We start from the raw sequence: 13,775 nt of genomic DNA, 5'->3' as shown, positions 1-13,775 counted from the left end.
TTTTCTGCTTCCTTTGACATGAGGAAATTAAGAAAGGGAGCTTGAGAAAAAAAGAAAGTGGGAACACTATTTTAGCAGAATTGAATTTGAAATGATGGCAGATCATTCAAGTTGTTTGGATGGTGGGGGATGTTACTTGTCCACGGTCATATGACTCACGGAGTAACAGACCAACGACAAGAATCCAGAACACTTAACCCCCAAAACCACACTTCCCTCATTCCAAACATCCTAAAACATGTCACAGGGCCAGGAAACCTTTTTTTTTCTCTTCTTGGAGCTAGACAGAAAGAGATTTGGATTTATGTCCATTAAAATCCTAACCCATTGCCAGAACATGTATTAAATATGTGTCTTCCGTGTGGTCTTGTCTACACTTAGAAATATTGTGTTATGTTGGCTTTCTCCACTGTCTCTTTCAGCAACGTGTCTAAATCCAAAGTAGGTTCTATAGTCCTCAAATGTTGTCTTCTACTTCCTTAGAATCTCTTTCAGAGAATATTTTCTGATCTTATTTCAAAAATTTCAGAGTCAGTCTGTAGACTTCTTTATGAGCTAGTCAGACCACCTGAATGCAGGATTCATTTCTACAATATTCCTTAATAATGACCATCAGCTTCTATTTAGTGTGTGCTTACTACCTCACAAAGCATCTACTCTATCATGATTGAAGAGTTCTTGTTATTAAATTATTGTTATTATTACATATAACTTGTTATATGTAAGTTATGAAGACTAAAAACTTGGCTCTCAAGAACTTTGATCCACTGGTTATAGTTTTACCATCCAGAGCAGACATTTCAAACTGAGGCCCCATGAGGGATCCCCTTCAAAATGGTATTTTGTTTGGCCCACGTGGTATTTTTAAAAAATAACGAGCCAACATTGAAGAAACTGAGAGATTTTATATAAAGATCAGGTTTTCTGGCTCTTATTGAAAAAGAAAGATCTTGCAATATTGCATCTGTATTCCTACAGGGCAACAATGATACGGACCTGAGTGGGGGCTGCTTCCTTAAATGGGGCATAAGTTCTCCAGTCGCATGGAGCCCTCCACTCCCTGTGGGTTTCCACATCCTGTGGCTGTCACTTCCCATTAATTATCACACATGCACTGTTGTTTTTCTAACATCTGGCCAGTTTCATTCCTTTATGTTACCTTTCTGAACCCTGTAGCTTTCTTTGCAACCCCTAGAATTGGGCAGCATAGAGTAAATATGCTCGTTCCCCTGCCTGAAAGAGATGCCTTTTGCCCCCTCCATTTCTTTAGTCCTTTTTGTAAGGTAGTAAGTTTCAGTTCCTTTCACCATACCTTGTAAGGTGCTGCTTCAAATGCCATCACTCCTCTGGACACTCCTTTAATTTGTCCAGGCCTCCTTTAAAACATGGTACCCAAAACTGAACACAGTGGTGGAAAGCTGGAACCACGGACTTCCATTATCCTTTCCGATTCTCAAGTGAGAGGTGTCTCCAGAATCCGTAAATGTTATAGGTTGAATGGGAAGGGTAGACATTTTCTGTTTTGTTTGCACAATATCCTTCTTTCCTCCTCGAGACAGTATTCTCTTCTCTTGGACCTGCTCCTTACCATGCTCTCTTCTGGGAATTGCTAACTGCTTACAAGACTTTGGCCACAGAGATTCATCTCAGGGAGAGCACCTGTTACCAGCCAGGACAATAAGATTTTTACTGGGATTTTTCTAACCAGAGCTTGAAATTTTGGTTTCTGAGATTGTAAGGATATAAGTCTGAAGCTACAAGTAGCCTTCATGCCTATTGGAAATGGTGATCAGAAAGAAACCACCACACAGAGAGAAGCAGAGAGGAGAATCATAAGAAAAAATACCAGGAAGCATCACTGAAGTCCCTGGTGCCAGGGTACCAGGCACCTCTAAGGCTGTCCTTTCCACATTTTGGTTTTGTAAGCTGGTGTATTCTTTTTCCTTCCCTTTCTCTCTCCATCCCTTCTTTCCTCCCTTTTCCCTCTCTTTCCATCTTTTTTTCCTTCAAATTTTATGTATGTATGTATGTATGTATGTATGTATGTTTGTATGTATGTATGTATGTATGTATGTATTTATAAAGAAAAAACACAAGACTATTATACCTGTCACTAAGGGCAGGACTCTGCAGGATGGGGAGTGACTTCTGACAGCGGGGTGGAGGCCTCTATACTTGCCATCAGTGAGTGGGTTCTGCGGGACCGTGATGACTTGAGTCTCTTCCCAGGAACGTCTTGGAGATGTAGTGGTCCTTGTTGACTGCCTTGAACTTCTTACCTTTGCTGCTCTTGGGGATCCTGGTCTACATCTCCTTCACATTCCTCAACACTGTGTTGCAGTGCCTGTCAAAGGCCTTCACATAGCCCAGGATCTCCTTGTTTTTGTGACAGTTGATGAGCCCTTAGGTGTCGTTCCTGGCCCGCTGCATGAGCACAGAGAGTGGACTCCTATTCAACTCCTCTTCCTTCCACTTCTGTAGCTCCTCCAGGGTCCTCTCACTCTTGGGCTTGTTGGGTAGGCTTATGGTGACGGTGGCTGTACTCTCAGGCCACTTGTGTCTCCTCCGTGTTGTTCTGCTTCTAAAGAGTCTTATGCTAATTTAAAGTACCTTTCTGTAGCTGGCAGCCAAGCTAGAAAATCTTCTTTGGCATATTGGGTGACTCACAGGTGATATGACTGCACGAATGAACAAATGACTGCTTGGCTGAAAGAGAAACTGGCTTCTTGCTAGGGTGGACCATGAAATTCCTGTGACTTCTAGTCCATGGCAATCACTTTGGGACTGCATATTTGGGGAAATAATTATGTACTAAATTGACTTCAATTTTGTCTTATTAATCCTTGTGTTTAAAGAATAGTAAGCTAATAATAAATAATGGTTCAATGTAATGGATGAGAATTTCAGAGTATATGGCGAGTTATGCCACGATCCCAAAATAGACAATAAATCTTTGCATATTCAGGATTCTGCCTCATATTTATTCTGAAGACTACAAAACTCTGCAAGACACACGCATTTTAGGCTAGTGGTTTTGAGTTTCCCCTGGGACTAGGAGAGGTGCATTTAAACACATCTAGTGTAGAAAAAGGGCGGGATTGCTTTGAATGTTCTGATCTCTAGTTCTGTGGAGTATCTGTGAGCCCTCAAATTTGACTTCTAGCCCAGATCTGGCTCCCAGCTCGGGAGGGGAGACCATGGTGGACAGCTGTCTCCATCAGCTCTCTTTCATACTGCGCCTCTCTCCAATTCACAAGAAGGAGTTCAGAGGCTGAAAAGACCCACTGTAAAGAGGAAAGTTGCCCAACGTTAGCCTTGTCACAATCCTTCCTTTCTGGACAGTCAGCCAACCCATGCTTTAATTTATGTTGTGGATGATAACCTTTTGAGTCTGTGAGAACATTACTGTCCCTGTCCTAGCTCATGGTAACTGAATAAATGCTTGCAACCTTTCCCTTGGTCTGAGTCCGTGATGTGTCTCTCTGTGTGTATGTATGGATGTATTTGGAGAGAGCACCATGTTCTTTCCATAATAAATGAGAACACCGTGCTCTAGGTTTGAAATGTTTTCTCCTTTGCAATTTAATTAGAAAAAAGAATCCTAAGATAAATGAGTATGTGTTTGGATGCACATGGATAAATGTACTCAAGTCAAAGGAAAAGTGGCACCTTGGAAAAATTTCACATTTAGAAGTATGTCTATGTATGCAGAAAGTTGAAAGTTGTGAGGTTTTGTTACCTTAATGAAAATAAGATAGTTTTCCAGATTTTTCCCCCAACCCTCCCCATTAGAAAAATTCCCTATGTGTTTTTTCATTTCCAAGTATTACTGTTTCAAAAATAAGAAAAAAAGTGGTATCAGGAACAAACCAAATTAAACATAGTTTAGTTTTACATTCCTAAACAAAAGAAAAAAGTGTCTTTAGATCTGAAAGGAGACAAAAAGAAAAAAATTCAATTCCCATATATACTTCATTTCCAAAACTTTTTTCACCATAAGTTGATTTTTAAAGAAAATTCATACCTCTAAATATGTGTTCTTATAGACATAACCAGTTGACTTCATACCTGATTTATGAGCTTCCATTAGTACCGTCTTCCATTAGTAATTGCAATTTATGTCTATTTATCTCAGATTTCTTTTGACCAGCAACATGAATTTGGAAATTTTCTGGCTTAGATTAGGGGTACATTCTGTAGCCATGCAGTAAATCAAATATAACCAGTTCTTGCTGGGGTTAACTTTTGATAATGACTCAGTACCAATTTCCCCTAACCTATGTACACAATAGCATAAATTTAAGCCATGGTTACCATTGACATCAGCAATATTAATTGGCTAATGTCCTTGAGAAATCATCCTGAAGCAGCTCACTTAAAATATTGACGAATACGTGCTTTACTTTGCTAATAGTCTAAACAAATTGCTTTTCTTTTATAGTACCTGGAAGGCTGTTGGGTTAGCATTAACTGGCTATTGTCAGCCTTACTCATTTCCAAATGTTAGTCATAAAATGATGCCTCAGACAATGTGCATACATACGTTATAAAATATAAAGGAAATAAATACATACCCACTCATAAGACTGATTCCAAAAGCTAAAAGCACAGACGTAGTAGCAGCAAAGCAAATCCCAGAGTTGATGGAAAAGTCTTTTCTCACAGTTTTATTATCTCTTGAAGGGTAGTTTTAATGTGGCTTCTAATAAATACCTTCCTATATTTGTAGTGATCCCCTTACCTGTTTCTATTAGTTTGAATAGCAATTGCAAACAAACAAGGAGGGACAGAGCTTTGTAAGAAAATCTATTATCGCTGCAAAATTCTTCTGTGTAAAGATGTCCCATCCCTTCCATCCCCATCTCTGTCCCTCAGGCCACTCTTCCCCCCTACCCCCACCCCAGTCATTTCCTCCTCTCTTTCCAAATGGATAAAACGCAAAACTACAGGAACTTAAAATGGGAGCAAACAAACTAATAATGAACCATTGTATCCCTTGGCATTTATGAAACCTTTTCTCTCTTGCTAATGTAATTTTCTAACCGGAGATGGGGAAGCCTTTCTCAAGGTTATGTACAGATGGTTGTAAAAGAGCCTAGAGACTCCCATTTCATTCTTTGTAATGCAGAAGAGTGATTGCTTCCTTGACTTTGTGGCTCTGATCATTCTTTAAGTGGTTAAGTAAAAAACAACAACATGTCTCTGAAGGAGAGCTTCCTAATGGTTTTTCTGTGGCCCATTGCCCCTGGGGAGCTCACCATCACAGCAGGTCACCATGGTAATGCCATACTCTTCAGCATCCCTCTGAACCTTTTGTGATAGTGACGCCACCATCTCATTTATAAAATTAATGCACTGCGGTTCAGCTTCACAGTTGCTAATAAAAGGCCATCTTTTGTGGAATAAATGAGTGAAAAAGTGATGAACGTAGACTAGCATAACGAATAAATTCTGGCGTAAGTTCTCTTTTAAGTCTGGATGTAGCTATTTTAAAAAATAAGCAGGACTAACACTTACTGTTAAATGTAGGGATGACCTATGAAGCAACTACAAAAAAAGTGAGTTTTATTATCCACTTTCCTTCCAACATCTAATTCAAGACATGCTAGCTGTCTGCACCATTCTTTCAGACGAATGGTTTGAGAGCATTAGGATGAAGCAATGATGCCCCAGACAAGGTTCTTGTCCATATTTCTTTACATTTAAATGATATTAGTGAAAGTGGTATTTGATGTGATACAGGCAACTATCATATAGCTGTAAGGATAGAGTTGGATTTCATTGTATTCTCAGCCATTCTTACGCACTTACTTGTTCCCTGAAATGGTTAATACAAATGCTGTGATCAATTATTGATCAATTTTTTTCTTGGAAAATTGTTTTTGTTGTTGAGTGATGCTAAATAATGTGTGTATTCTTTTTTAAAAAATGCTTATTTTTTGAGAGAGAGAGCGAGAAGGCATAAGTGGGGGAGGGACAGAGAGAAAGGAACAGAGGATCTGAAGCGGACTCTCTGCTGACAGCAGAACCATGAACTCACGAACCATGAGATCATGACCTGAGCCAAAGTTGGACACTTAACCGACTGAGCCAGCTAGGCACCCCTCTATTATTCTTAATAGTCTCCACCTCTGCCCCATTCCACCTTCGATGAAATAGATACTGCATCTGGTCAACATTTCAGGTAAAAAAAAAAAAATATATATCTATATATATCTATATATCTATATATCTATATATCTATATCTATCTATATATATATATATATATATATCTAGTTATGTTTCACGTGGAGCAGCGAAAGTGCTGGGACAGCAGTGTGGTCTCACCAGATAGAAGGTAGAGAAGTCCTGTAGAAGGCTCATGCACGGCAGGACTAAGTTCTTTTTCTTACACGCAACTCATTTCACGTCCAACTGAAGCATGATCCATTTTTGGATCCTCCCAAGTTAATTGTGTGGCTTGATTACCAAGAGGACTTTCAACGTTTAGTTGCTTTGAAGAAAAGTGATTCAACTTGATCTTGTGTCTGTGGAGTCGGCCAGGTTTCTCTTCCAGGCTTGTCAGTGAAACTGGCTTATGTCCTGAATGTGAGACCCCAGTGCTCTATATCATTAGGTGTCGAGGAATAAACATATTGTTTGTTTACTATTGCTGCTGTAACAAATGACTGAAAATTTAGTGGCTTCAAACAACACACATTTGTTACCTTCCAGTTCTGTTGTTCAGAAGTCTGATATAGGTCTCACAGAGCTATACTAGTCTAAAATCAAGGTGTTAGCAGGTGTGTTCCTTCTGGAAGCTCTAGGGAGAATTCATGTCCTTATCTTTTCTAGCTTCTAGAGGCTGCCCACATTCCTTGGTTTGTAGTCCTCTTCTGTATTCAAAGCCAGAAGTGGCCAGTCACGTCTTTCTCACATGACATCACTCTGAAGCTATCTCCTCTTCCTCCTTCACTTCTACTTTTGAGAACTCCTTCATTACCTTGGGCCCACCTGGATAATCCAGTGTAGTCTCCCTATTTTAAGGGCAGCTGATCAGCAACCTTACTTCCACTTGCAGCCTTAAAATAATTTAACATAATTTGTTTCCATAATTTGTCATGTAATGTGACATTTTCACACATCCAAGGGCTTAGGACATAGGCATCTTGGGTGGACATTCTCTCTCCCACGTGAATAGAGAGAGGATTTCAAGAAATGCTTAGTTAGTATTGGGGAAAAAATTTTGAAACTTAACTTCCGGACTCTCACAATAAGAAAAAAAGCTTCTTAGTCAATATGTTCATTATTCCAGTGTGGAGTTGACCTTGTTCTTGAGTAAAGGGGACACTATGTCAGTACTGTCAACTGAGAAAGTCTTGTAAAAGTAGTGTCTGTTCATCGTAAGATTTAGGCACAGGCATTCTGAAATGTTATCTCCATGCTTGGGAGGCCAGAGCTGCAGAAAGCCTTTTCAGAGTAGGAGCTGGAGTAACTCATTAGTGGCATTTTTTTTTTTTTTTGAAAGACAAAAAGATGGCAAGAAGGGAGTTTCACAAATAAGCATTAAACTGTTTGATTTCTAGGATCATGAACTAAATGTCTCTCATGACGTGGGCTGAAAACCCACAGCATCGATGTCAGGACCTACCTCCTTAGGTCCTGAAACTTGGAAGTTTCATTTCCTTTTTTCCTTTTTTTCATTAGTCTGATCTCTGGCAGTTGTGAAGGACTGAGCATTAAGTTTTGATCTCTGATCTCTGTTCTGGTCACTCTCCATTTACCCTTTATGATGTTCTAAAACATTCCGGGGAAGGTGGTTGACTGATAAAATCTTCAGTGTACATGAAGGAGGGAAGTTTTAAGGAATCATTAAGGAAATAATAAATATACTGAAAAAATTTAAGTGGTACCAAAGGGGATGTGACAGGAATATCTCTCCCAGTCTGGACTCCTATGTTCTGTTCCAGAGACACATTTTCCTGAGTATTACTTTGGAAGCATCTGTTTCCTATGCATTCTTTTAGAATGTTGCCATGCATATACATGCAGATATATAAATATATTCTCCTCTTTACACAAATGAAAGTATATCATAAACACTAGTTTGTAACTTATTTTTGTTCACTTAAAATAGTTTGGAGATCTTCACGTATCAGCAGATATAGATTCCCTTTACTCTTTTAATAGCTCATAGTAGTCCTTTAAGCCTAGACTTTGTGCATTTCCAGGATGGATGCCACATTTAAATGCTTAGCTACATTTCCTGATGCTGTCTAGCTATTTTCTAGGAGCTAATCCAAGACAAAGATGCTATGTAGAGGAATATGGTGGGTTATATTAATATTCGTAAAATGTCTTAATTGTTCCCTATGGTGCCCTCGCTGTGGAAGGATTTTATATCCTAGGCCTGTCAAAGTAGTGCATGGCCACGCGATTGTGCCATTTCAAGGCGGAAGTTGTAGGGGCCATCTTACAGTTTAGCATATATCTCTTCCCTCTTCCATAAAAGCTGTTTATGTCCCAGATGGCTATCACTCCTTCTGCCAGGTTATAGAATAACTATGACATGGACCAGACTGTCATCTATAGTCTATCCAGAATGGATGGGTAGCACGCGTGAGAAATGAAACTTTGTTATCTTAAGTAACTGCTACTGAGAGCTCACTTGGAACTATAGAATGACCTAGCCTATTCTGCCTGATACAGGGAGCAACATAAGGAATCGTCAAAGAATGTGAAAATTTTTAATAAAGTAATCCTTCTGCTTGTGAAATGGCTTTCCAGCGATCCTGTCTTTCCTAATTCCTTCCTCCCCAATTCATTAAATCAAATGACCCAAAAGCCCACTAATAAAGAATACAATACTCATTGACATGTATAACATTTTCATTCTCTTTATTCACTTTATTGTATTTTCATTCTGTTTCAGCCATCCTTAAGCTATTCTGTCCCCAGATCTAAGTAATCAATATTTTTGTGCTTTTAAAAACAAACAAAAGCATATTGGGAACAAATGTCAGCTTTTGACTGTGATGGAGTCACAGGGTTAAGACTTCCCTTCCCACCATAAATAACGAAAAACCATTTTGGATATTGGAAAACAGGTAGCACAGGACTGTGATTTCTAAAGTAGAGAAACAAGTGAGGCAGACCTACGATTGCCCAGAGTTGTGCCTGGAGGCCCCTTCCTCACCCTGGTTCTAAGGGGGAGATCCCAAACAGAGCGCTGCAGAATTGCTGAATTGCAGAGATAGATACTTGAGATCAGGAAGGCTGAGGTGGCTGGTACTATCAGGACAGAGTATGGGAAGGGAGGGGGTGTACAGGCAAAGTTTCAGAATTTCATGAGGATTCCCTTGGGTCTATTTTTTGAATACATAACTGTGCACATACAGGGAGAAATGCCTCCAAAACTGGACTGGAAGATATTCATGTTCTGAGCAGCCAGAGCCGAGAGTCCTTGTTGAAAACATGGGCTGTTTGGTGGAGGCCACAGAGGGGTCATGCCTTAATAGTGGGGCTAAACGAGCCATGGAGTAAAGACTACTCAAGATCCGCTTTACAAAGCTTAAAAACAATCTTCAAAAAGATCCAGTTGATCTTTTAGTAATGTAACTCTGTCAGAACAAAGTACAGCACTCTTTATTGTCAAATTGGTTTCCATACAACACCCAGTGCTCATTCGAACAGGTGCCCTCCTCAATGCCCATCACCCACCTTCCCCCCTCCCACCCCCCATCAACCCCCAGTTTGTTCTCAGTTTTTAAGAGTCTCTTATGTTTTGGCTCCCTCCCTCTTTTTCCTTCCCCTCCCCCATGCTCTCCTGGTAAGTTTCTCAGGATCCACATAAGAGTGAAAACATATGGTATCTGTCTTTCTCTGTATGGCTTATTTCACTTAGCGTAACACTCTCCAGTTCCATCCATGTTGCTACAGAAGGCCACATTTCATTCTTTCTCATTGCCACATAGTACTCCATTGTGTATATAAACCACAATTTCTTTATCCATTCATCAGTTGATGGACATTTAGGCTCTTTCCATAATTTGACTGCTGTTGAAATTGCTGCTATAAACATTGGGGTACAAGTGCCCCTATGCATCAGCACTTCTGTATCCCTTGGGGAAATTCCTAGCAGTGCTATTGTTGGGTCACAGGGTAGGTCTATTTTTAATTTTTTTGAGGAACCTCCACACTGCTTTCCAGAGTGGCTGCACCAGTTTGCATTCCCACCAAGAGTGCAAGACGGTTCCCATTTCTCCACATGCTTGCCAGCATCTATAGTCTCCTGGTTTGTTCATTTCAGCCACTCTGACTGGCGTGAGGTGATATCTGAGTGTGGTTTTGATTTGTGTTTCCCTGATGAGGAGCGACATTGAGCATCTTTTCATGTGCCTGTTGGCCATCTGGATGTCTTCTTTAAAGAAGTGTCTATTCATGTTTTCTGCCCATGTCTTCACTAGGTTATTTGTTTTTCAGGTGTGGAGTTTGGTGAGCTCTTTATAGATTTTGATACTAGCCCTTTGTCCGATATGTCATTTGCAAATATCTTTTCCCATTCCGTTGGTTGCCTTTTAGTTTTGTTGATTGTTTCCTTTGCTGTGCAGAAGCTTTTCAGCTTCATGAGGTCCCAATAGTTCATTTTGCTTTTAATTCCCTTGCCTTTGGGGATGTATCAAGTAAGAATTGCTGCGGCTGAGGTCAGAGAGGTTGTTGCCTGCTTTCTCCTCTAGGGTTTTGATGGTTTCCTGTTCTCACATTGAGGTCCTTTATCCATTTTGAGTTTATTTTTGTGAATGGTGTGAGAAAGTGGTCTAGCTTCAATCTTCTGCATGTTGCTGTCCAGTTCTCCCAGCACCATTTGTTAAAGAGACTGTCTTTTTTCCATCGGATGTTCTTTCCTGCTTTGTCAAAGATGAGTTGGCCATACGTTTGTGGGTCTAGTTGTGGGGTTTCTATTCTATTCCATCAGTCTATGTGTCTGTTTTTGTGCCAATACCATGCTGTCTTGATGATTACAGCTTTGTAGTAGAGGCTAAAGTCTGGGATTGTGATGCCTCCCGCTTTGGTCTCCTTCAAAATTACTTTGGCTATTCGGGGCCTTTTATGGTTCCATATGAATTTTAGGATTGCTTGTTCTAGCTTCGAGAAGAATGCTGGTGCAATTTTGATTGGGATTGCATTGAATGTGTAGATAGCTTTGGGTAGTATTGACATTTTAACTATTTATTCTTCTAATCCATGAGCACGGAATGTTTTTCCATTTCTTTATATCTTCTTCAATTTCCTTCATAAGCTTTCTATAGTTTTCAGGATCAGTTTCTTTATCTGTCTTTCTGTTGCTTCATTATTAGTGTGTAAGAATGCAACTGATTTCTGTACATGGATTTTGTATCCTGCAACTTTGCTGAATTCATGTATCAGTTCTAGCAGCCTTTGGTGGAATCTGTTGGGTTTTCCATGTATAATATCATGTCATCTGCAAAAAGTGAAAGCTTGACTTCATCTTTGCCAATTTTGATGCCTTTGATTTCCTTTTGTTGTCTTATTGCTGATGCTAGCACTTCCAACACTATATTAAACAACAGTGGTGAGAGTGGACATTCCTGTCGTGTTCCCGATATCAGGGGGAAAGCTCTCAGTTTTTCCCCATTGAAGATGATATTAGCTGTGGGCTTTTCATAAATGGCTTTTATGATGTTTAAGTATGTTCCTTCTATCCTGACTTTCTCAAGGGTTTTTATTAAGAAAGGATGCTGAATTGTGTCAAATGCTTTTTCTGCATCGATTGACAGGATCATATGGTTCTTATCTTTTCTTTTATTGTGATGTATCACATTGATTGATTTGCGAATGTTGAACCAGCCCTGCAGCCCAGGAATGAATCCCACTCGATCATGGTGAATAATTCTTTTTATATGCTGTTGAATTCGATTTGCTAGTATCTTATTGAGAGCTTTTATATCCATATTCATCAGGGATGTTAGCCTGTAGTTCTCTTTTTTTGCTGGGTCTCTGTCTGGTTTAGGAATCAAAGTAATGCTGGTTTCATAGAATGAGTCTGGAAGTTTTCCTTCCCTTTCTATTTTTTGGAACAGCTTGAGGATAGGTATTACCTCTACGTTAAATGTCTGGTAGAATTCCCCTGAGAAGCCATCTGGTCCTGGACTCTTATTTGTTGGGAGATTTTTGGTAACTGATTCAATTTCTTCGCTGGTTATGGGTCTGTTCAAGTTTTCTATTTCTTCCTGTTTGAGTTTTGGAAGTGTGTGGGTGCTTAGGAATTTGTCCATTTCTTCCAGGTTGTCCAGTTTGTTGGCATATAATTTTTCATAGTATTCCCTGATAATTGTTTGTATCTCTGAGGGATTGGTTGTAATAATTCCATTTTCATTCATGAGTTTATCTATTTGGGTCATCTCCCTTTTCTTTTTGAGAAGCCTGGCTAGAGGTTTATCAATTTTGTTTATTTTTTCAAAAAACCAACTCTTGGTTTCATTGATCTGCTCTACAGTTTTTTTAGATTCTATTTTGTTTATTTCTGCTCTGATCTTTATTATTTCTCTTCTTCTGCTGGGTTTGGGGTGTCTTTGCTGCTCTCCTTCTATTTCCTTTAGGTGTGCTGTTAGATTTTGTATTTAGGATTTTTCTTATTTCTTGAGATAGGCCTGGATTGCAATGTATTTTCCTCTCAGGACTGCCTTCACTGCATCCCAAAGCATTTGGATTGTTGTATTTTCATTTTCATTTGTTTCCATACATTTTTTAATTTCTTCTCTAATTGCCTGGTTGACCTATTCATTCTTTAATAGGGTGTTCTTTAACCTCCATGCTTTTGGAGGTTTTCCAGATTTTTTCCTGTGGTTGATTTCACGATTCATAGCATTGTGGTCTGAAAGTGTGCATGGTATGATCTCAATTCTTGTATACTTATGAAGGGCTGTTTTGTGACCCAGTATGTGATCTACTTGGAGAATGTTCCATGTGCACTCAAGAAAAAAGTATATTCTGTTGCTTTGGGATGCAGAGTTCTAAATATATCTGTCAAGTCCATCTGATCCAATATATCATTCAGGACCCTTGTTTCTTTATTGATCCTGTGTCTAGATGACCTATCCATTGTTGTAAGTGGGGTATTAAAGTCCCCTGCAATTACCATCTTCTTATCAATAAGGTTGCTTATGTTTGTGAGTAATTGTTTTATATATTTGGGGGCTCCCATATTTGGCGCATAGATATTTATAATTGTTAGCTCTTCCTGATGGATAGACCCTGTAATTATTATATAATGCCCTTCTTCATCTCTTGTTACAGCCTTTAATTTAAAGTCTAGTTTGTCTGATATAAGTATGGCTACTCCAGCTTTCTTTTGATTTCCAGTAGCATGATAGATAATTCTCCATTCCCTCACTTTCAATCTGAAGGTGTCCTCAGGTCTAAAATGAGTCTCTTGTAGACAGCAAATAGATGGTTCTTGTTTTTTTAATCCATTCTGATACCCTATGTCTTTTGGTTGGTGCATTTAGTCCATTTACATTCAGTGTTATTATGGAAAGATATGGGTTTAGAGTCATTGTCATGTCTGTAGGTTTCATGCTTGTAGTGATGTCTCTGGTACTTTGTGGTCCTTGCAACATTTCACTCACAGAACCCCCTTAGGATTGATCTCTTGTAGGGCTGGTTTAGTGGTGATGAATTCCTTCAGTTTTTGTTTGTTTGGGAAGACCTTTATCTCTCCTATTCTGAATGACAAACTTGCTGGATAAAGGATTCTCAGCTGCATATTTTTTC

The 13,775-nt window shown here is 39.3% G+C and overlaps 1 protein-coding gene and 1 pseudogene across 1 annotated transcript in view; one reads left to right on the top strand and one right to left on the bottom strand.

Moving 5' to 3' along the window:
• PAPPA2 (pappalysin 2) overlaps positions 1 to 13,775 on the top strand; it is a 525,758-nt gene that overhangs the window by 193,744 nt on the left and 318,239 nt on the right. The window lies entirely within an intron of this gene.
• LOC106967962 (small nuclear ribonucleoprotein Sm D2-like) overlaps positions 1 to 13,775 on the bottom strand; it is a 44,022-nt pseudogene that overhangs the window by 10,485 nt on the left and 19,762 nt on the right.

This window comes from Acinonyx jubatus, chromosome E4, assembly GCF_027475565.1.
Source record: "Acinonyx jubatus isolate Ajub_Pintada_27869175 chromosome E4, VMU_Ajub_asm_v1.0, whole genome shotgun sequence".
Classification (NCBI taxonomy): Eukaryota; Metazoa; Chordata; class Mammalia; order Carnivora; family Felidae; genus Acinonyx; species Acinonyx jubatus.
The sequence above is the reverse complement of the archived record's forward strand: the minus strand, read 5'-3'. Positions and strand labels throughout refer to the sequence as shown.